The sequence below is a fragment of the Serinus canaria genome, chromosome 4A (assembly GCF_022539315.1).
Source record: "Serinus canaria isolate serCan28SL12 chromosome 4A, serCan2020, whole genome shotgun sequence".
NCBI classification, from domain to species: Eukaryota; Metazoa; Chordata; class Aves; order Passeriformes; family Fringillidae; genus Serinus; species Serinus canaria.
In genome coordinates this window covers 1,252,370-1,277,419 of record NC_066318.1, presented here as the reverse complement: position 1 = coordinate 1,277,419, position 25,050 = coordinate 1,252,370, and positions in this window count along the sequence as shown.

Sequence of the window (25,050 nt, the reverse complement as noted above, 5' to 3'; positions counted from 1 at the left end):
TTTGTCCAAAAGCCAAAGCTCCTGAACATTGAGCGTCCCAGCACGTGGAGATGTTGAGGGGTTTGGGTTTGTTTGCCTGAATCATCGGCAGAGCTGATGATTGTATAAAACTTCATTATTACAAGCAGGTTAGAAACACGGAGCTTGTTTATGAATAAATAATTCTGTGTCTATTCTGCAAGGTAGCAAGGACACTTGGAACGTTCAGCCTCTCCAAGGATGCCGTGAGCAGGAAGGATATGTGGCAGGAAAGCAGATTTATGGTCAGGTAAATATGGGAAGGAAATGGCACTCACAATAAATGGGGTTTGCATACAAAGACAGAAGTCAAAGCCATTGAGGGCATCCACAGGTTAAAATTAAGTACAGAGAGAAAAGTGGAGGATTTTAAGTCATTTCCATTACTAATGAGATAAAAATCAATGTTCCAATACTTCCTTACTGGCAAAAAGCCACTGAAAATACCAATCTGCTGTACAATATCAAAATCCAGTGTCACTAATCTGAGAGAGGATACAAACTCCATGCTGCCTTCAAAGAGCTGCTGTTGTGGTTTCCCTGAAACGTGGTTTCCACAGAAATATTTCACGGAGGAAAGAATCCATTGGCTGTTTGCTCTGCTGGCCTGGAAGGGGCCAACCATGGATCCAGGGATCCCAGGGGGATGCTTGGCTCTCGTTATCAGAGCAGGATTGCTGGGGAGAGGCTCCAGGGGGGGTTCATCCATGAGTGCTGTGGTCTAGCAGCCCTGCCCAGGCTGGTGAGTGACCAACCCCACCAAGCCCAGGTTCTCTGCAGTGCTTGTCCCCCCGCTGGGGTCACTCCTGGGTGCAGGCACGTGTTCCTCAGGTGCTGGCAGAGCCCTGCCCACCCTGCAGGGCCGGGGGCTGCTCTGCTCTGCCCTCCCAGAAATTGTCTCTGCTCCCTCTGAAGTTTCCCCTCTCTCCTGCAGCAGTGCGAGGTCAGGCACACAAAGGTGCTGTCCCCTGATTGCAGCAAACACCGCCATGTGTTGTATGTTTGATGAATTAAAAGGATGCTGCCAACTTAATTACACTGTAACCCTTCAATAAAGGAAGGGCAGAGCTGATTAACTAGTGAATAATTGGGGGCTGATTGATGGCTTTCTCCCTCACTGCTAAAGGCTGTATATATAATTATTTTGCCTGTGGGCCTAATTTTGCCACTGTTAGCTTCCACTTTTGTCATCAGCTGTAATTTATGGATGGGGCCTGAAGCCTTAAAAAAGGCTGGAAAATGAAATAGCCCCAAATCCCCAGATATGTCACCTGGAAATGGCCAGCAGGCAGCCTTTAACATCAACATTTGCAGCCATTTAGCAGCATTAACACCTCGTGCTTAGCCGGAAAATAATATTATCATTTGTCAACAACTATCATAATATAGATTTTTTTCCTGACATGTAATAATGTTGCATCACTCACACCAATGATTTAATATATGTTTTAAATGCAAGATCAATTTATTGCAACTGAATAGCAAATTCTCCTAGCAATGCTCCAAAAGAAAATAAGAGAGCCAGAGGAGGAAGACCCACGTCCCTCGTTGCACTGGCAGGTTGGTTCCAGAATTAGCACCTAAGTCTCTAGTGAACCCCCCCAAATCCCAGCAAACTAAGATTTTTGAAACTTGGTTTAAACAATATTTAAAAATACTTTTTCTTCGAACTTTGAAAGATGCAGCAGCAGCTTCAAAGAAAATATAGCTAATAAACCACTGAGCTTAAAAAACACTGGGGGACAATTTTCCACTGCCTGTCAATCAGCAGAGCTGCACCAGAGCCCGTGGAGCTCCACTGGTTTGCACAGGATGTAGATCTGGCTCTTTGTATTTTAAATTGAAGATTTCTTACGTTTTTTCCTTTTTATAGCGAGACAAAACCTAATAATTAATGCTGCAAAGTAACAGCAAAAGGCACTTTGTTTTGAAGGATTGAATTGCTTCAGTGGCAAAGAGATGCCCCCCCAAAATTCAGCCTGTTTGGGGAAAACACCACATGCTGATTAGAGCTGCTCCAGTGACTGCTTGCTTTATATTCCACAAAGATTTTTTCAATAAAGTAATAACAACTTAGATTCACTTTTTTTTTTTCCTTTTTCTTTCTTTTTCTTTTTTCTTTTTTTTTTTTTTTTTTTTGGGGAACCCATATTTAAACATCGTGGAGAGGAGCCTTCTAATTTATAAGCCAAGATATACAAATCCTCTCTCTCAAATTTCCTTTGTTGTTTTGTCCTCGCCGAGCACTCCCTTGCCTATGAATCACAGAAAGATTTGAAGAACCTTTCAGTCAAAGCTCAGTTTTGTGCCAGTGGGCACTGGCCAGGAAAAAAAAAAAAAAAAAAAAAAAAAAAAAGATTGATATTTGCCCTCTCTTCTTATCTGCACTTGATTTATAAGTCAGTGCGAGTATGCAAGAGAAATAAAGGCAAAGACCTTGATGCCTCCCTGTGGAGAATATGCACCATTTGGATTGAAGGCATGAAAGAGGAGAAATTAATGGTAAGCTGTTCATCTGTCACTACTGCCAGCCTGATGGTTTTGCAGGGAAGGAGAGGACTGGCTGACATGCCCTCCAGTCAAGGGCATGACTGCCCGCTGTTCTCATATTATAAACACAGTGCTTTGGGTTTCTGAGGGATTTAAATTTAAATTATACTGTACTTTGGATAGGCAAATCTTTACACAAGTTTATTTTCTTGAAGTATTAACATGCGGGATTTCTCTGGCTTTATGTGGAAGAAAAATAAAAATTAAGTCCCTCTGTTTGATAAAAATGTGTAGCAGACTCTTAAAATGTATCCCTATTTCTAAAGCAGTGTGTTATAGTGTAATGAGATTTAAATTTATATATGCACTGAAGATTTAGGCACAGGCATAAATAGATAAGCTTTGGTTATTCTACTTTCTGGCACATAGGGAAAGATTAAAAAGTTCAAAATAGGAGTTGAATATTTTTTTCTATTAAAATGGTATAATACCAAGTGCTGCTATCGATGACAACATTAGGAACACATCTGGAGGATAAAAACTGACACAGAACTTTCATGTTGTTCTCAACGACAAGAAAAATGTACTTATGGCTAAATTATTTATTTTCAGGGCTGAGCATTTGTGTCATCTCGTGCTGCTTTTGAAATGTTTTGGGTCTGCTCCAGTCCTCACGATGCTCCCATGAACCTCTGTGTGTCACCAAAGGTATTGGGGAGAATTGGAGAGGTTTTGGGTGCACAAGGACATTACCTTGGTGCTACATTTTGCACCAAGTTCAGGGTTCAAATTTGAGGCCATTACAACCACCCAGACCCACTGGCTGTATAAAACTCTCTTTGCTGAGCAGCAGTGGGCTGGGAATTCCTGTTTTCCATGAAAAAAGGGAAAAGTGAGTTGCTAGTTTACTGCTTTCAAACTACCTTGTGTTTTATAAACTAGAGTTAAAAAAAAAAAATAGAAGAAGACTTCATCACTTATTTTTGTTAATGTCTTCTGAGTTTGGAGCTAATTTCATCATTTCCTGAAGCTTGAGTCATGATTCCTGAAATCCTGGTTTAGGCAACAGATTTCAATGATAACTGTGCACAATTAAAGTTATGTTTGTTCTTTCTCCAGCAAAATTATTGGCTGGCTGAAAGAACAGGGAATCTTCCAGAAACCTGACAAAGATAAACCAGTCAGAGAAGAGGAGGTGGGCGTTGCTTAGGTCTGAGATGATCCTCTAGGATGCTCAGGAAGGAAGGATATCCTTCCCTCTGCCATGACTGGCATCTCCAAAGTATCACTCTATGCAAACCTCACGGAGCTCACAAATCCAGGCTGGGTGGGGGATGGATGGAGAGCAGCCCTGAGGAGAAGGATTTGGGGGTGGTGTTGGGGGTGAAGCTCTGCCAGTCCCAGCTGTGGGCATTGGATCCAAGAACCCCCCGTGTCCTGGGCTCCTCCTCAGCATGGGCAGCACCAAAGGGGGGGATTCTGCCCCACTCAGGTGAGACCCCACCTGCAGAGCTGCCCCAGCCCTGGGTCCAACAGCAGAAGGATGTGGAGGAGATGCTCCAAGAGCTGGAACCCCACTGGAGCCAGGCTGGGAGAGCTGGGGGTGTTCACCTGGAGAAGAGAAGGTTCCAGGGAGACCTTGGAGCCTCTTCCTTGTCCTTTGAGCTGATTCCACCCTGCTTGGGGGCTCTGCTTCCGTGGGCAGCACAATCACCCATCTCCATCACCTCCCAGGATAACCCTCAGCAGGGGGATTTTCCTCTCTGAGGGATGAGAATCCAGGTGTTCACAATCCTAATCAAAATTAGCCGGCCAGAGATATCACACCAGGGCTGGGAACAATTCACCTTCATAAATTCCCAGTCCCTCTCATCTCCCTGCTCCTGCAGCATCTCCTCTGCAGCAGTGACAGGCTCTGTGCTGGGTTAGCTGCCCAGAGCTCCATGTTTAACTCCCCTCTGGAATCCGCCTGGAGTTTTGGCAGACTTCAAACCCTGGAGGTGATATTTTCTGTGCCAGCTGTGAGCCGAACAGTGTTTTAGAATCTCTTTGCTAAAATGAGTAAGATTTTTCCTCCCTTTTTTTTTTTTTTTTTTTTTTTTTAAGAGATTGTGGGAATGCGTGTTCTTTCACTGCCTTCAAAATTATAATGATTTTCCCGAGCAGCTCCAGTTCCTTCAGGCTTGGAGCAGGTACTTCATTACTTGACACTTTTTCCCTTTTTTTTTTTTTTTATTTTTTTCGTTCTTGTCAAAAAACCCTCCTGTGCCCCACTTTATAGGCATGTTCAAAATCTGTTTGCACTTGCTGAGTCCATCTGCACCGAGGCTGATCCGTCTCCTGGCAGTTCCCAGCGCGGATGCGACGCCCATACGGAGCATCCGCGGTGCGGCCACGCCGGAGGAGCCGGGCAGAGAACGCCTCTCCCTCTGCTCCCAGGTCACCTCCTGCTGGTACAGGGACAGCACAAACCCCTCACAACTGAGAGTTATTTTCTCGGTGCTGACTGTTTGTGCAAACGCCGGCAAATTGTGTGTTTTCCATGTCTGGGGCACGGACAAAAAGCTGCTGGCTGTCACAGGGTGCGTGGGGAGTCGGGCACAGGAGGTGGCAGAACACGTCTAGAGGTCCCAGTTTTGCTGATGAAGTGAAGGAAGGTCGTCTGGTCCTGCAGGCTGAACACTTTTCAGGCTTGGCTTGTTTGTTGTTTGGGGAATTGCATTGGAAAGAGAGCAATGGAATGCAAAGGTTGGGAAGTTAAGGACTGAAAAGTCAGAAAATGCTGTTGCAGACACATTTTTAATATGTTTTGTATATTTATATGACTTCTGTTCTGTGCTGTGCACTAAAATGTGCTGTGGGGTTGCTCATCCTGGAGAAAAGGAGGTTCCAGGGAGACTTTATCGATCTGTACCTCCCTGAGAGGAGGGAGGAACCGGGGTGGGGGGTCAGGCTCTGCTCCCAGGTGACAATTGACAGGATGAGAGCAAACAGCCTCCTATGTCACAAGGACAAGTTGAGACTGGATATGGAAGAATTTCTTTGTTGTAAAGCATTAGAATAGGGAACCAGGGTGGAGGTGGGGTTATCATTCCATGGAATTGTCCAAAAACTGTGGATGTGGCCCTTGAGGACGTGGGTTGGTGGTGACCATGGTGGGGTTGCCGAGTTGATGGTTGGACTTGATGATCTGAGGGGTCTTTTCCAGCCTTATTTATTCCATGATCCTACAGAATGGTATCTCCCCCTCTTCCAGAAGTGTGGTTTTCTCATGCTCATCACCTGTTATTTCCCAAACACTGTCCAAATTTCGGACTTTTCCTCATGGATTTTCCCCTGACCCTCTCTCCAGGGCTCTTTACAAAGAACAGATCTTTGCTAATTTTTTGTGTAGGAGCAGAGAGGAATCTCCTCCTTTCAGAGAGGGTTGGCTCCATTTCACACGTTCATAATCAGGCACTGAGATAAAAGAGATTTCCAAAGCACCAATAAATTGGTTTTTATCTTTTCTGTCTTCACTCACCTTCATAGAAAGGAAATCTTGACTGTGAGGTCACTGGTCCCTGGAAGTGTCCAAGGCTGGACAGGGAGCAACCTGGGATAGTGGGAGGTGTCCCTGCCCATGGCAGGCGTGGGGCTGGATGGGCTTTAAGGTCTCTTCCAGCCCTCCACATTCTACAATTCCATGATTTGCGCTCTATCCACCAACTACAGACAGCAGCAGAATAAAAATCCTGATTTATTTCCATGCACAGTCATCCCTGGGCACTGATGTGCCTGGGTTTCTCTGTTAAAAAAAAAAAAAAATTAAAAAAAATCAAAGCTGTGTGTGAGCAAGTAATTAACAACCACATGGTGGTGAAGACAGGCAAGGGCCAAATTAGAGCTGCAGAGGGACCTTTAGTTCCAGCATCTCTCAGCTATTGAGCATTTCAGTGTGTGGAATTAGCAATTTTTAGCCCAGTTTTTAAGCTAAGGATGTGTCTACATGAACTGAAAAACTGCCTTTTAACACACTTTGAAACTTCTTATTTTTAGTTCTCTTTTTACAACCAAATTCTTGATGTTGTCTCTAAAAGGAAACCCCAACCCCACCCATATAAATTAAATACTGATACAAAGAAAAACAAAAACTAAATTTATCTCATGTTCAGCTTCAGAGTGAAATTCTTAAATTTCTGCTTTTAGGGAGGCCTAATTATGAAAATATTTTGGAATTTTTGAGGAACTGTTTTTATTCCTCTGTAATGAAAAATATGTTGCATTGGAAATCCATGTTTTTTCTAGAAGGAAGGAACAAGATAAGTAACAAAACTTTAAAGCAAGTTGAACACTTTGTTGAAGATTTTCAGAAAATTCTTCTAAGAAGTCACTGAAGTACTCCCTCAGCTTCCTAAATTATTCTCATATTATATATGAGATATATATATTATATATATATAATATAATATATATTAGATAAATATAGAATATATATATTATATATGAGAATATATATAATATAATATATATTAGATAAATATAGAATATATATATTATATATGAGAATATATATATTATATATATAGAATATAATATATATTTATATATATATAGAATATATATATTCTATATGAGAATATATAATATGGTATATTACATATAGTCTCATGTATAAAAACTGATCATTGTAAGAGACCCTCTGGCCCCATCTTTGCCTCATGGGATCTCAGAACTCAGGGATTTGCTGCTGTTTTTTGTGGCCTCAAAACCACCCAAAATTCACCCTCAGATTTAACTCCAAGTCTAAATGACAGCAAAATTATACCCAAAGTTCTAGGTTTGAAATATAAGGGGCCACTAATATTTTCTGTAAATATTTCGGTGTGTCTGGACTACAGTTCTCAGAGTTCAGCTGCTTATTTTTGTTGGGCTTTGTTCCTTTTTTTTTTTTTTCCTGGGCACTTGATTAAAAGTTTGGAAATAAATGCAATTTTATTTTTTATTTTATCTCTGAAATATGATTATAAATGACCTTTGATAAAAAGTTAACAGAGAATATGTCAGGAAGCAGCTCAGAAGGAAAAGATTAAAAGCAGGCAGTCTAGAGAGGTGTTTAATTTCAATTTTCTTTGTGGTATAAGAAATCTGTAGATTTTAAAGCCATCGTGCCATAGTCACTTTTATCAGCCGGGCTCTTTTGTTTTGTTCTGCCACCTAATTCTTTTGATGACAATGAGTCCACAGTTTTCCAATGACTGATTTCGATTTGCATGTTATTGTCAGCCTTTTATATTTTATCATATCTCCACGTTGGTTTTTATGCAGATCCTCACATCAGAAGGCAAGGGCAGGCCGAGCTAAACAGCTGGCTGGATTTGCATGAAAATGGACTGCCCTTTTTCATTTGTTTGTTCTTGGGAAATTACAGTAGGTGAGTATCTGACTCAAATTTCCCAAACAAATAAAGATAAAACTTCACAGATATTAAACTGTGGAGCATTAAACTGTATCATTTTACATATAAAAAGAAAAGGATTAAATAGAATTAGTCTGTTGAGCTGACTGAGGAGAAACAATGTGAGTGACGGGCTGAAAACTAAAGATACAAAAGAACCGTGGTGTCTTCAAGAGATTTTTCTCTCCAAATATTTTCCTTGGCCGTGTTTAAAGGATAAACACTAATAGAAATATTTCCCCTATGAATTGAAGATATTTTTGCTAAGGAAAAGAAAACCATAATCTGTTATAAGCCATTATATATTTGCTAGTGCTCCTGTATTTATGCATTTGTTTTCTGCACAGAGCAGCAGCAGCAGCCCCTTAGCAGTGGAAATTCTTCACAGCTCGGGCTGGCCTTGTAAAGAAGCCAAGGTCTGAGCGTGGCCAGGGGCAGGTGACATTTAGAAGCCCACATTGTCCTCAAGAGGCCAAATCTGCAGGGCAAGGGACCAGCTTTTCTTAGACTGGCTGCTGGGGGTGGAAAAAATGACCAAAATGACCAAGCTTTGGGGCACAGGAGAGCTTGAGAGTTGACAGAGAGGGGTTTGAAGAGTGAGGTATCAAAATAACACATGGCACAACTTGGAGCTGTCAACAGACTCATAAATTATTTAGAGCCTGTGTGTCCTTGTGTGCCTGGGAGCTTGTCCCTCGCCTTCCAGCCAGGCTGCCTGAGCTTATAAAAGTCATGGCACTCCCTCCAAACCTCACCTCTCTGCCCTAGACCGTCACAGAAAGGAGAGAAAGACTGGAACTTGCATTAAAGAAAGATTTGGAAAGAGCCAGCTCAATTATTTTATGCCTAGACTTTCAGCTCAGGGAGCTTGGATTACCAGGGGTGTTTTACACTTCCTAGAGATAAACATCTGGGGCAAAGAGCTCCAAAGAGCTCAGAATTTCAGGAAAAAGGGGCAACTGCTAGTGCTGCATGATGTATTAAAAGTTCCTCCTTTCCTCTGGAGGGGTTGGAATTGGGCAGGTGGAGTTACAGCCAGGGCTGGGACAGAAGCAGCGGCCCCAGGGAGCAGCAGAGAGCCAGGTGACAGCCAGGGCAAAATTTGTAGGGTAAAATACACTCTCATGTCTATCTAATTAATTAATTAATTAATTAATCAGATTTCTTTCCTGCAAGAAAAGGAAAATCTGGGGAAGAGTTTAAATCCTTTTTCTTCTAAACGCAGCAAAATCGTGTCCAACTTTCATTATACATTAAAATCTTTCAGGAAAAAGGATCCTAAACAATTCCTAAGCCTGGTGCCATCCCTGGGCTTTGCTTTGTGTTGGTGCTGTGGAACCTCAGCATCAAGAGCAGAAGACATGGAGTCCCAGGTGAGGGCAGAATCCACCCCCTGGGGAGCTGAAATGGTTGTTTTTAGCAAATGATATAATTGTGAATGATTGAAAAGAGACCTAGAGTAGAGATGGGTGTTCCTTCAGAGGGACAGGAGCTCTCCTGCTGCTGGGAACTTGGAATTTCTGAGGGATACTTTCAGTGTGATGGACACTGTGCCTGGGGGGCTGACCTTGCCTTGCCTACTGTTGCTTGATGAATATTGGTATATAAATATTGAATATTGAATATTGAATATTGAATATTGAATATTTGAATATATTCAAACTTGATGAATATTGGTTTGTTTCAGGAAATTCACACAGGGAATTGCTCCTGCTTTGCTCACCTTCCAGCAAGGCTGGATTTTCCCGGAGCTCACTGGACATATTTCTGATCTACAATCTGAGAGGTGAGAAAATTCTTAGGTTTTGCTTTGAAAGCAGCAGTGGCTCACGGTCTGGAACAGGAGGAAGGAACTTCCTGGGTAAAATTCTGCTGCAGGGTGTCCAGAGAAAGGCAACATTGCTGGGGCAGGGTCTGGAGCCCCAGGAGGGGCTGAGGGAGCTGGGAAGGGGCTCAGCCTGGAGCAAAGGAGGCTCAGGGTGGACCTTGTGGCTCTGCACAGCTCCTGCCAGGAGGGGACAGCTGGGGGGGTCAGGCTCTGCTCCCACAGGGAACAGGGACAGGAGGAGAGGGAATGGCTTCAGGCTGGGCCAGGGGAGGCTCAGGTTGGATATGAGGGAAAAGAAAACTTCTCCACAAAATGAGTTGTCCAAGCCTGGGAGAGCTGCCCAGGGCAGTTGTGGAGCCCCCATCCCTGGAAGTGTCCAAACCCCCCGTGGATGTGTGTTTGGGACAGGGCTCAGGGGTGGATCTGGCAGTGCTGGTCACTCCTGCACTCCCTGATCCTCCAGGGGTTTCCAGCCTTGCTGATTCTCTGGGATTCTCCCTCTGTGGATTAACACTGGGCTTGGTTTTTGGGCACAGAATGAAAGCCTGGGGTGAGGGTTTGCTGTCACTGCTCTTCCCAGGAGCAGGAAGGGGGGTCCTACAGCTGCCTGCACACCCAGATCCGTGTGTGGAGCTCCCCCCAAGCCTGCTGAACTCCTTCCCAAAGTCCCATTGCAAATCCCTGCCTCCTAAAGTCACCCAACCTCCAGAAATTTCATGTTCAAAACCCAGAGGCTCTGTGGGAACTTGTTACAACTCAGTATTTACCGAGTTGTCCTGGCAATACAAACAGGTTTTGGCTTATTAGTTATTTCCCATTGATTTCATTTTGTTGTGTTGCACTTCTGGGCTTCTTCCTACAAATTTTGTGTTTTCAAATATCACAAACAGATATCAAAAGTTGCAAAGGCATTTTTGAGACCTTTCCAAGGGTTTGCTGTTGTTCCAGTTGCAGCAGCCACAGCCCTGGCATAGCTGTGGGTGCCTGGAATCACCAGCATCCAGCCTGACAAACTGCTCAAATTGCTCTGATGTCACAAAACAATGTAAAAATAATGCAGGAAATGAGACATTTTGGCTTTGGAAGCTGACCTGGAAATGGATTCCTGGAGGAAGTTGAGTATTTGACTTGCTTTTCATTTTAATGAAAAGGAACAAACAGTCTCAGATTTGGCAAAGCTGAACAATTGGAGGGGTTTTTTCTGTTGTTTGTTTGGTTTTTGGGGTTTTTTTTTGGTTTTTTTTTTTTTTTTTGGTTGGTTTTTAATCTGGGCTCACATGAGGTTTCCTTCAGTGCTTGGATGTGTTTCAATGAATTCTTCCTGCTTCTGCTGTATTAATCAAACTGGGCTGGCATGGCAAAAATCAGTGGCACTGGGAGAAGGAGCCAGTGCATCAAGGGCCAGCTCTTGTTATCAAGCTGTGATTTTTCTTTGGACCTCTCCAGTTTTGCAAACTGTTGGTGGATTCTGTTATGGCTGCAGTGTGATAAAGATAATTAATTTGTGTTTTAAGGGTTACATCTTCATCTGATACCCAACTGCTGCTGGAACTATGTGAATTTACCCTTGGGGAGGGTCAAGTGCAATATGTGGGTCTGCATTTTGCAGAAAACATTGTTCAGATTCTATTTGAAAAACCTATTTTTACATTGAATTTGTAATGTAGCTTCTTGCATAAATCCCTGGCTATAATTGGCAGTGTGTAGTACCACTGCCATACTTAGGAAATCTGGTGTAATTTGGGGAATCAATTCCTTTTTCAGTATAAAACAAGCTAAAACTCTTTGTCCTGCCACCAGAACACCTGTGGCAAAGCCTGTGCACCCACAGCAGAGCCTGGTTTTGCTGCAGGAGGCTGATGGAACTTGGCTCAAGTCCCCACTCCTGTAGGACAACCCAAATTCAAGGATTCTGTCCTTTTCCTGGTGCCTTCTTGGTGTGATTAGTGGTGTCTTGTGGCTCTGCTGGCCTCAGGGGTGGTGCCAGGACTTGTTGCCTCGTTCACAGGGGTCCCAGGATGAGGGAAGAGACGACAAAGTTGACTCCATCTTTCAGAAGGTTTGATTTATTATTATATGGTAGATAATATATTAAAACTATACTAAAAGAATAGAAGGAAGGATTTCACTACAAGGCTAAGCTAAGAATAGAAAAGGAATGAAATAACAAAGGTCTTCTCCCAGACCGAGACCGGCCGGACAGGTGATCTGAGATTGGCTCTTAATTGGAAACATCCTGATGAGGCCAATCACAGATTCCCCCTGTTACATCCCACAGCAGCAGATAAGAATTGTTTACATTTGTTCCTGAGGCCTCTCAGCTTCTCAGGAGGGGAGAAATCCTAAGGAAAGGATTTTTCATAAAACATGTCGGTGACAAGGACTCCTCTGAGCCTGGCACCTTCAGATCACCCACCTTTCCATCCATCTTTCCCTCAAACAGCCAGAACCCAGCGGTTGGTTGGGCTCACCATGACTTCAGCACCACCCACCCTGCAGGGGTGAAGGGGAATATCTGAGGGGCAGATTAATGATAATAATTAATTGTTATTCTTGAATAAAAGTGCCCACCACTAGAGTTGGTCATGGCACAGTCACTTCCAGTTTCCACCTGAATTATGGGTGCACCAATGTGCATTTTCCCCCAAATAATGGGAAAACCAGGATCTCCATAACCCTGGGCCTCTCAGCGGTTTCATTAATTTGGTTGTGAGACAATGTTTTGTTTTTGAAGCCTTTCATGATGCTGAAAGGACGCTGAGAGAGCCTTCATGTGATTCTTAAATTTCAATTGAGAAAAAACAAATGTGCCTCTTCTCTGTCAATATTTTCTGTCTCCCTGGGTTTTGTGTTAAACTCCTGTACAGAGGGACTGTGTGTTATTGATAACGTGGGACTGGACTTGGTGGATTTCAATGTCTTTTTTCATGTTTGTATGGAACATTTTTGAAGCAGCAATTAAAATAATTAAGGAGGGTGAAGAAATCTTTAGCATGCAACAAAGATTTCTGCAAAATGTTAATTTCTGTCAAATAAGTGAATATATGCACAGATGCCTCCTGACAGAGGCTGTGATTTCTGAGTGCTTTGCATGCCAAATAACTTGTTTACCCCCTCAATGTTTGCCAAGTTTACTGTCAATTTACAAATAATTTCCATTTTGCTGTTTATTCTGCTGCCTTTTGATGGATATGTCTTCCAGACTTTTATCTTGCATGTAGACAAACTAATTAATATTTTCCCTTCAGGCAAATATTTTTTTCTTAGATCTAAATGTGGGTTAGATTCTTCTTCGTTTCCATATGCTTTGTTCTGTCAATCACTTCTCTTCCATGTTACTAAAAATGTACCTTTGTGGATGTCATTTCTCATGTTTTACAGATTTATTTCACCTCCATCTATATGGGAATGTGTGTATGGAGAGAGACATATTTGTTATATATGTGTTCATGTATGTTTAAAAGAAAGAGTGAAAATACTCGCTCTGTGTTAAGATTTGGATCCTGAGACTGAGTGAAAATGCATTTTTGTCTCGCCTGTTGCTGCCATTTCCCAGGCTTGACCTCACAGTTTGTGGTTCCTGCTGCCCATATGGCACAGGCAACACTGAGCACTTCTCTTCTGCAGGGTCAGCCCTGGTTCCTGCACATCTTTCTGACCTGGCCCAGCCTTTCCAGCCAGAACTAAAATATTTGGGATATCCCATTTCCACCCTCCCACAGCACAGACCTCAGTGAGATCAGCAGGATGACACAGGAGTGGTTCTTGGTGGGATCCTGCAGGAGAGGTTGTGGAATCAGTCATGGAATGGTTTGAGTTGGAGGGAATTTGGGAAGGGACATTTAAAGGCCATCTGGTCCAAGCCCCTGCCGTGAGCAGGGCCATCTCCAACCAGATCAAGTTGCTCTGACCTGCATCAAACCTGACCTGGGGTGTTCTCAGGGATGGAGCATCCACCACCACTCCAGACAATCTGTGCCAGGTTTTTACCACCCTTATTGTAAAAACTTCTTCCCCCAGGCTGCCCTGGTCAAGCTCTGCCACCCTCAGTGCCCAAAATTCTTCTTAAAATCCCAGCCCCAGAGACCTCCCTGCCACAACACTCCTCGTGAACATTGAGCTACGTTTAAAGATCTCCGAGAGCTAAATATTGTCATATCCAAAGAACAAGATTTCCACGTACTCCCTGAAGGTTCCACAAAGCTTTGAGGCTGTATTGGAAGACACAGTGCTGGATTTAAAAAAAAAAAAAATTGTTATCATAAAGCCTGCACGTTACCCACGTTCTGCTGAGAAAAACACAGGTGGTAACCGAGAGCGCAGATATTGTGAACAGATTCTTGCAACTTACCAGTCGTAAAAATATCCCTGCAAAAAAACTACTCCCAAGGACTCTGTTTACAGAATGCTTGGTATTTCCTATATCTGGAAATACTCTCGTTGGAGCTCCATATGTCGCAGCCAGTCTGACAAGCTTGCTTTTGAACTGTTTGCAGGTTGCAGTCTGTCTGGAGGGCTGGGTGCTGATGCCTTCAGGTTTTCAGGCCCCGCATTATGGGCATGATTATCTTGTTCACTTTGCAGGCATGGAGAAACGGAGCTGGGATTTAGCAGGATTTGAAGAAACTTCCTAATTATGCCAAGTAGAGAAGTGCCTGAGTGAAATCTCTGCCAGAACCCCAGGTTTTTTATTACTGGTTCTGTTTTAAGTGTATCTCTATAATTTTCTGTGTTTCTGCTTTTGTTTATATCATGGTAGTCAGCAGGACTGCGAGATTAAAAACTGAAATATATTATCTTCGCACATCCTCCAAACCTGTCGAGAAAGGAGGAGAAATTAAACAAGGACAAAAACTCGCAGTGAAGTGAAGCTGTTTCCTTTGAGCTGCCTTATTAACCAGTCAAGTACTTGACTGCCACTGTCAGCGAGATTTCTTTAGAGAAAGAGTGGCATTTTGAAAAATACAAATTCACCGCCTGCACAAGTTAATGAGGCCCTTCAGCAATGTTCATTGATAGTGTAAATTCATCATAATACAGTGCTACAAACCATAAATGGGATCTGCATACAGGAAATCAGCCACTATTAGAAATTTGCCAGACATGGAAAGAAAAAGAAGCCATTGATAAGCAGAAAACTCATCTGAGGCACTCGGTGCTGATGGTGTGCAGCACATCAGCAGTGCCAGAGAGCGCCACGACGAGAACTTATTTAGGTGATTTGAGGTGGCTCATCAAGTAGATTTTGCTCCCCTTTGTTGGTGTTTTATGGGCTCTCAGCTGCCTCCCTTCCACACTCCAGTGCTGGGTGAGATAATGTTTGCTGTGTAAGGACTATCCCTGACATAAAGGGACAAATGTCTCCAAACATGGCCCTTTTCTGTGCACGCACAGATGTGCTCCTGCTTTTAATTGATTTTCACTTGCATTTGCAAACGAGAGTTTTGCAGACACCAAGTTACCTTCAGGGCTGTACAGGACACCAGAAGTGGACAGTAACAAAAATTGGCAACAGCCCAGGAATAATTTACCAAGGTGACTTCCTGATCTTTGAAATAATTATTGAGCAGTGCTGTTTTGCTGCCCATATCAATCAATAAATCTCCCTACATGCAATACATTCATTATTCCTACCCTCAGTGAATAGTGTCAGTTTAAAAATCTTGGGGACCATTAGGTCAATATTTTAGTGGGATTTCTCTGTTGGCCACTTTCCATCATCCTGCTCAGGAAGTGAATAGAAAATGAATGCCTTGCGTCATGACCATAAAACAGGCGGCTTCTTGAAGGGAAGAGGTGACCAAACTTCTTAAAATTTTGAAGACCATCGCCGCAGACAGGCAGGAGGCTGCCAAATTAAATTAATGAACTCAAAGAAATAAAGAGACTGGTATGAAAAGGCTTTGAAACATCTGCATCCATCTCCTGTGGTCTTGATTCCAAATACAGGGAGATCTGAGGGAAGATTGCATCAGGTTAGATGTTGAGAAGTGGAAGAAGAGAATTGATCTCCCGGGTCCTGACTCCCCACTTTTGGTGGATCTGAATATTGCAGAACCACAGAACTCTGGGGACTAACTAAGGACCATCAGCAGAGGAACCTGAGGAGATGCAAATTCTGCTTTCTCTCTTCCCACGGTGTCTCTGGTTTCCCATGTGAATACCAGGTCAAGGCCATGATCTCTGATCTCTTCCAGGGGATCTGCTCTCAGGTAGCACCCGTGGCCTTCCCCAGAGGATAGTTCAGAACTCATTCCCATCCATGGGAACCACGCAGCACAAGTGCCCTTCTCCCAAAGCCACCTGTTTGACTGGGCTGGGTGTTGGTGTCACCAGCTGCGTGAGCACTGGGCAGAGCAGCAGAAGCCTAGGCAAACATGTCTTTCTTTTGTAAACAGGAATAATTATGCTGACTGGAAGATAAGCAGGAATAGCTGAGCAGAAACTGCAGATGTTGATGCTTTCTCTTCCCTCTGTCTTTCAAACCCCTTTGGTAGCTCCTCTGTGCTGCTCCTGTCCCCTTTCCTGGTAGAAAATTTCTGTGAGCATTCTTTCTGTGCCTCTTCTCTCTTCCCCATGTTGCAGACTATTCCAAGCTGACAGGCTGGAGAGATGCTTCTTGGTCCTCTCCAGCATCCTCCTCCTCTTGTGTTCCTCCTCCCCTCTTCCCTGCTCCAACCACTCCTCTTTCCATTCCCCATCTCCCCCCTCAGACTTTCCCCCGGCCTTGGTAGCCCCACTCTTCTGAACCACATTTCTTCTCAACTCCTGCCAAAGTCCACGGGGTGATCTCCAAAGGGGGCTTGGGGTCTGAAAGGGTGGGTTTCAAACAAACCTGGAGTGGAGGTTGTTCAGGGCTCTGTGGGAGATGAAATGGAGCGAGGTTTGATCGTTCCCTTTGCTGGCTGCTCCAATTCCCTGCTGGTAATTACCAACAATGGATGGAAATGTGCTTGGGATATATCACAAGAAAAAATCATATGGAAATATTAGGCAGCCTATTATTGTAAAGGCTGTTGTAAATACTGTTTCATAAGAAGAACCTATCTAAGATGATGTAAAACTTAATATTCCTATTAACAAGACGTACTGTACTATTTCCAATTCATATCAGTGAAAATGCATTTTAAATTACAAAGTACTCGTATTTTATCTGAGCCAATGTTCTGATTCATATGTCTCCTCTTTAATCCTATTTTCATTCAAAGTTTCACAATTCACATCTTTTTCCCATTTTCTGTAATACTTTCTGTGTTTTCAAAATGTAATCAAAGCTTGTTAGCTTCTACCCAGCCATGTTTGGCTGAATGGGAATATTAATAATACCAGCTATTGATGTCTTTATGTTAAAATTTGATTTATTGAGCAAGTGGCACATAATCTGTGGGGAAAATACCTAGAGATAACACCTTGAGATGATTAATTGTGTTTACAGTGCATTTCTGTAATAATTGTTTACAAGGAAATTTATGCATGAGTTGCTGCCCCGGTTCAAAAGAATAACTCATCAGATTGTCAAGCTCTCTGCTCTTGAGTATTCCAGCTAATTGCTATCTTTGCTAGTTGAGCATCATAAATCCTTCTTCCACAGAGCTGAGAGCAGGATTTTTTGGATCCTGCTTTTGCATGCAACCTTTTCATCCCTGGGAACATCAGTTTCCTCCTGCAGGAAAAGAAAAAACTCTGTAAGGGGGTGATATTGACAGAAGATTGTGACAAGCTACCCGGTGGCATCGGGTCTAACTTCTGAGAGGAGCTTAGGCAATCATGTCTGAAATCTGTGTTGGGTGAATTTGCCAGGAATGTTACTGATAAAGAATAACACACGACGATGTAGGCTCAGTCTTTAAAAACACCAAATTCCCAGTTCTGCTGCTCCCTACTCCTGTATTTCCTTCTCCTCCACAAGTGCTGCAGGGTAGAGATGGCAGGATGGGCTGGGGAATGGTTCCTTTGCAGCCATCTGTGCTTATTACTGATCTAATAACAACTGCACAATTCTCTCTTTTGGAATTAAATCCCTCTTTGTAAATTCACAGACACAAAAATACTTTTCTTCTGCACAGCTTCATGCATTTTGAGTTTGCTTTTTTTTTTTTGTTCTATTTCCAATTTTGCAGTTTAATTATTTCATAACTAACTCTCCTGTAGTGGCAGGAGTGTTATCCAAGCAATGTGTTGCCAGGAAGTAGTTGATAATGTTTAATAATTCCTGATTACATTCCTGTTCCAGTCCATGATCATGATTATACAAATATTTCTGGTGCTGTTTTTCAGTACAAATCCTCCTTTTCAGTTTCTTTCCCCTCCTTGTTGACAGTGTGTTGGTCAGAATACAAGAGAAACCGACCTATTTGCTGGTTTAATTAAAGATGTCAGTGAAATCCTTAAGGTTTGCCTGGGAAGGAGCAGATTTACTTGCTGCTTTTATGCACACTGTGGGATTTAAACATTTTGAGAATTGCTTTGGTGATTTTTCCCAGGAGATAAAGGAATGGATTAAGTGAAGTAGTTTCTGACTATAATTGGTCTGGTTTAAACACTTAAAAATAACTTTAAGAAATAAGAAAACACAAAACAGGTTTTCAAGTAGGGATTTAACTTTTTCTTTCCCCCTTCCTTCCCCCCCCCAGCTATGTGTTTATTCCAGCTTTGGTGTCTCATTGTGAACTATCACAGTGGGCTGGACCTGAGGTGGGATATCTGTTCTTGGACAGATGTCTGGAGGAGAAGAAACAAAAGGCCTAAATCTGAAGGAACAGCAGGAGGAGAGAAAAAGGAGATGAGAGGGAGGGAAGAAGAAAAAAAAACCCAGAGGCTTTCAGCCTTTGGATCAGTTATTTGCTCTTTGCAAACAAAGTGGGCTGGGAGTGCTTTAAACTTGCCGAGGGTTTGCCGGCAGAGCAGCCCCATCAAAGGCTCCACCTGTTGCTCAGGTGTTCCTGGCACTGCTGCTGCTCCTCTGGATCAGCCAGGGATACACCTGGGGCTCCACAGAAAGCTGTTCTGTCTCCTTTTCCAGTCAAACACCTGGGCTCTGCTCTCTGCCTCGCTTTGTCTCAGGCAGGTGAGCGGCCAGCAGTGAGGAATTGCTGCCAAATTGTTCCTGTCATGGTCTCCTGGAGAGGCAGAGGTGGAGTTGGTGTAAATCAAAATATTCACATGGCTACACCAAGCTTAACTCTGTCCCCCCTAATGCCATCAGCTCCTGCAGTACCAGCTGCACCGAGTGAAGGCAATAAAACGCCCTGCTGAGCAATCAGAAAATATCAATTTAACACCTCAACTTATGCTTGTGGTCCAGAGAAATGAGGATCACTGCCATGCCTGCAGTAAAATCGTTCCTATCAGAACTTGGTGATAGGGGAATTCTTGAGAGGAGAGTACAAAAAGCCACCCAAGGCTTTACAAGCAGGTTTTGATCCAAAGCAGACGCAATAACACAACACATGAAGCAGATTCTGTAGGAAATATTAGACTAATCTTACAAAATATTCCAACCATGCCTATCAAGGAACATTAATAACAGTGTTATTGACAGAGTATTCATTTGAAGTCATTCTGTTGGATACAATTAACATTTAGATGAGAGACAGTTATAGGTACTCGGATGATATATATGAAAGAAACAATGACTCATCCCTCCAGCAGCATCGGTACCAAACCTCACAGCAGGGAAACTGCATTTCTGCCAGCTCTGAAAAAGCTTCCGTGGCCCTTCCTGAAGAAACCAGCTCGTTCCTCTCAGAGGCATTGCTCTGTCCTGTTTCCTTCTGGAAAGAAGAAATTCCCGTGGAGTTTGCCAAGGGCTGGATGAACGCACACAGGGCAAGAAGAGGCAGGGCAGGGGAAAGGGCTGGGATGGACAGCTCAGGTCTGGAGGATTTGGCTGTGCTCTTCTGCCAGGCTCTTCTTCCTAAAGCTGTTTATGTCATTAGATTAATTGTTACATCACCCACAGGAACGTCAGCAATTGAGGAACCTCTGTGCAGCCGGGGTGAGGGCAGTGGTGTAAAAATCAAGAGCACACCATAAATCCTCTCTTGCCAGCACTCCCCAGCATCCAACCAGACTGTCCAGAGTCCTGGGTGGAATATGGGCAGGATGCTGGAAGGACACACTCCAGCATGGGTTTCCTGAGATTTCCATTGTCTCCAATCAAATATTGGGTCTTAGATCCGTCTCACCTACATTTTGCTCTTTCTAATTTAGTCCAGGCCTGCTCTTGACTGAGAGAAGCTTGGCCTGGGAGCTCTTCATCCTCATCAGCTTCAGGCCCCTCATTTTTGGAAGGCTGAAGTCTTGTCTGAACATAAAGGCATCAGTGGCAGCCACCAGCCTTTGTAGTGATGAGATGCCACTTTCTTCTCCACATCTGTGCCTGCCTGGAGGTGTCTCCACCCAGCTGGATTTTGTGCAGGTTTAGAAGATGCTTGGTCAGCCAGAAATACGAGCTCAATCCACCAGAGTTCAGAAAATCTGGAATTGTGACAGAAGTTTCCACCATAAACCCACTCTGCACCGGCAGTCACTGTGTTGGTAAGTAAGAATATCATAATTTGGTTTAGAGAAAATGGTACTGTAATCATTAATGGGAAATATTTTTTTTTATATCTGGAACAAAAAATTTTAGATGACATGTTGCCACAATAAAAAGACTTGCAAGCCTGGAAATGGAGTTATCTCCAACCCTGCTGCCTTAAATCTGCTCCATAATAGCCTGGTAGTAGTTTATTTATATTAATTCCATACTGTATATTTTGCATTTTTGTGGAAATGCCTAGAGCATGCATATTAAGCAGTTAAGAAAATTGATCTGCTTGAGCAGTGATAACATTTGCAGAATGAAATCCTCACAATTAGAGAGACGTTTGAAGAAACCATGTTAAAAGGTGCTGAAATGTTCTTGAAGAAATGCCACATGTTGCTGCGGGCAGTAATGAAACATTTCCATATAAAGTACTACACAAACACATAGAAAATGTAGACATATGTTAGCAGATTATGGGGTGTGAGAGTGATAGAGTAGTGATGATTATTTGCAAGTGTTAATGTTACCAAAGCTGAAGGTTATCTCCTGGTCCTGGACCCTATATGTAAATAATTATAGCTGGAAATATGCATCTTCAAAGCCATCAAATAAAATATACATCCAGCACTCCTGAAATACTGGAGGGTTTATTGATCTGCAGTGTAGGACAGTAAATTTTAGTAGATTTATGCTCAGATTTGGGTGAACATATGGCTCAAGACATGCAAGTTTGGAGTGAAGTTATTCATATTACGCACACTTGCACATGGTTCAGGGTTTGCAAGTCAGGGAGTGATCAATATGCAAAAGGTGAAGTCAAATGCACATTACCCACACAGAGGGAATTTTCTGTGCACAGCACAGAGCTCTTCTAGCAGCAAACCAGAGAATTTGGGTCTCTGCATCCATCTATCAAATCTTCCCTGTGAAAATGTCCATCTATTATGAAAATAGTCCTGTTCTAAATATCTGTTTGTGTGAGGGTAACCTACTTATTTCCACAGCATGCTGTACCCAAAATAGCACCTCAAAAAAGAAAAATAACATGTAACAATTTAAGATCCAGCAGTGACTTCAGCTTGGGGATATGATCTTAGTGGACCTTTGGCTGAGGTTTTCTTCCAAGCCTGTCTCAAACCCTTGAAAACCTCATTTTTTTCACAGATGACTTTTGCATTTGTCCTTATATAAAAAACCTGTGCATTGCTCCTGCTCCAGGACTTAAAAGCACAACTGTGAAATCAGGTAAGTTGGTTAAATATTTCTGCTGAGATTCTCCCTTGTTTTCCTAACGAGCATTTTCTCACATCCTTTTCTGTTGGTTTTTTTTTTTTTTTTTCCAAAATGTTTGCTTGAATTAGAAAACAATCTCTGTACTCCGAAGTGGCAAATCACTTGAGACTAGTTTCTGAATAGTGCTGAGAAATCCCTCTTTGCATATCTTTAAAGATGTTGCTCCAAGAAAAACAGGAATTTGTAACTCTAAAGCCTTCATCAGCCTTGTAACTTTGAAATAAATAGTTCTTGAAAGAATTCACTGCTTGCCAGGCCATCAGTTGTGTGCACTGAAGCTGTGGAAATTCAAGCAAAATAGATTTATGATCTTTGCCTATTTAATAGAGGTTGTTTTTTCTTCATCACTCATTGACGTCACAATTTTCCACTTCAGAAAGACCAGAAAGAAAAAAATCAGCTCAATTAATAAAAACTATTTTATTATAAAAATCTTTATATAATTTCTGGGTCCCTTCATCCATCCATCCATCCATACATACACATATATACATATATATATTTGTTTTTAAATTTTTTTTTTAACTAAATGCTATGATTGGAATTAAATATTGGTCAAAACCAGCAAAACCAGCCCCCAGTCCTTTCCTTTGGTTCTGGGTCAGGCCTGTTCTTGCACAAACAGAAAAAATATTTAGGTCGATGCAGGATAGATTAATTATAAATTATAAAAGGCATTATAGTATTAATTTGCATTTCATAGCTTGGTGCATTTGCTTATCAATCCAAGGAGTCCCCATGATTTTTACCACTTATACACTGTATTTACACTGAATTTACAGTGTGCTGTGTTGAAGGCTCAGGTGCAGAGCCCAATCTTTGCCCATGGCTTGGAAGGATGGATCCAATGTTCCAACACTGATGGAAATTCCAAGGGGAGAGTTGAAGGGGTACTTGGGGTGCAAAGAGGGTCTGCAAGCAGAAAAATCCAGCCCACCTCCTCCTTCTCCAGGCCCCCTCCCACGAGGGATGGAGGTGCTGGCAGAGCCCCCGTGCCCCTTTCCCCACAGCAGAGAGGGCAGTGCCCCCAGGGAGATGAAGGGAAAAAGGTTTTTCTTCTATTTCATACATAATTTGCTGAATTAAGTTAATTTCTTAAAATTTAAATAAATTAAATTAAGGTTTACTAAATTTCATGACTTTTGAAAGGGGATGCATTAAAATTTGGAAACAAAAGCTCACACAAGAGTATTTTCCAACCACCCCTGTTTTCAGAAACCCCTTCATCTCCTTTCCAGACAGGAGTTAACTTTCAAGATAAGCCTTTCCTTCTCCATTAGCTCTTTATTAGCATTGGGCTAATCAGGTCAGGCAGAATAAAGACTCATCAGAACCATCAGCTAAAGATCACAGGAAGCCATTTTTTTCCTTTTGAAAGTTACATTTCCTATCTTTTCTGTCTTTTTGTCCTTAATAATTTCTGTTCCTCCTGTTGTGGTGCAGGAACAGATGTGAATGAATTCCCCAAAGAAAATTTGCTCTTACAGCATTCTGGTTCAATTTCTTTGTCCATGCCCATCCCCAAAGATAGTAAACAGATAATATTTATTGGGAGATTTTATGACCTGTTTACTTCAGATCCTTTTTTGTATTTATAAAAAATGGAGAGAAACCAAACCAAGTGATAAAGCCTCAGCTGGAGGTGCTTTTTCATTCTGGACATTCAGTAAATATTGCTCTGCTAGAATGAAAAAAAGTCAAATTGAAAAATATTTTTTAAAATCATTAAAATATTAAAAATCATTCTGGTAACAGCCTAGTAGAGTAGATAATATTGGTAGTTATTGTGAAAGCTGTTTTAATTAATGTTTCTAATAACATATATATATACCATGTAATATCAGCATGACTTTTCCACATTCCCATAGTGATCCAGGCTCTGCAGTGGTTTAAAATGCTGATTTGGAGCTGGATTTGGAATTCTGTGGGTGAAAGGATCCTTGGCTGGATCCCTGTGGGTTGTAGCTCTAGATACCACTTTGGGGCTGCTTTAGGAATACCCTGAGACTCAAAAGTCCATGATATTTATTTTTGGGAAGGTGCATGTGCACTAAAAGGATTTGCTCCATTTTTGGTAGAACATGAGCAAGCAGTGAAGGGAAGGAGTTTAGGTGCAGCCAGGCCTAACCTTGGTCTCAGACTTGGACAGTGGTTTATGTCTGATGGATGCATCTGTACAAATTTATCAATGAATACTGGATATTGATTTCACTGGTGTTAATTCAGCAGGCTCTGAGGATGTGCTGTGGGGAAAGGGTCTCTCTTCCTTGGGCAGGGAAGAGTGTCTTAACCTCAAGGAATTTCCCAAAACCTTGGGAAGCCCAGCTCAAGGGCAGAGTCCCTGGTGGGCAGCTCAGCTGTAACTGGGGAGAACAAACTCCAGTTGTGGTACAGAATGAGCCACCAGTGAATGGAAAGAGTTTAGGTGCAGCCAGGCCTAACCTTGGTCTCAGACTTGGACAATGGTTTTTGTCCAATGGATGCATCTGTACAAACTTATAAATTAATTTTGAGCTGTAATTAAGGAGAACTCCAACTGGACCCATCCAAAGTTGGTAAAAGTTTTCTCTGCTCTGAGGAGCAAGCGAGAGTCCCAGCTCCAGGGCTCAGCCAGGCTGGAATGCCTGTGGAATGAAGTGGTTGTCTCCAATTGCATGTGATGGGAAAGGAATGATGAGCCTCCTTGTAGCCACAGCTCTGTTCCTTGAGGAAAGAGAGCTGGAAAAGCCACCTGCCATCCCTGCATTAGTGGTTGGTGCTCCATGATTACATCTTCTGATGTTCCTGGGGTCACTGCTCCTCTGGGGATTTTCTTGAAGAGTTCCTCAAGCTTTTCTTCTCTGGAAAAGACCCTTGGGTCTTTTCTCCTTTGGAGGCTGCACCAAAATCCTGCTGCTTTTGTTGAGAGGTCAAATGTCACCCACCCAACAGCCAGAGCATGGTTCTGAAAAACTACCAGTGCTTATTCACCTTCTAGAAAGTCCAGTTTGGTCCTTTCAAAACCACCAGTGCTTATTCACCTTCTAGAAAGTCCAGTTTGGTCCTTTCAAAGCCACCAGTGCTTATTCACCTTCTAGAAAGCCCAGTTTGGTCCTTTCAAAGCCACCAGTGCTTATTCACCTTCTAGAAAGTCCAGTTTGGTCCTTTCAAAATCACCAGTGCTTATTCACCTTCTAGAAAGTCCAGTTTGGTCCTTTCAAAGCCACCAGTGCTTATTCACCTTCTAGAAAGTCCAGTTTGGTCCTTTCAAAACCACCAGTGCTTATTCACCTTCTAGAAAGCCCAGTTTGGTCCTTTCAAAGCCACCAGTGCTTATTCACCTTCTAGAAAGCCCAGTTTGGTCCTTTCAAAGCCACCAGTGCTTATTCATCTTCTAGAAAGTCCAGTTTGGTCCTTTCAAAATCACCAGTGCTTATTCACCTTCTAGAAAGTCCAGTTTGGTCCTTTCAAAGC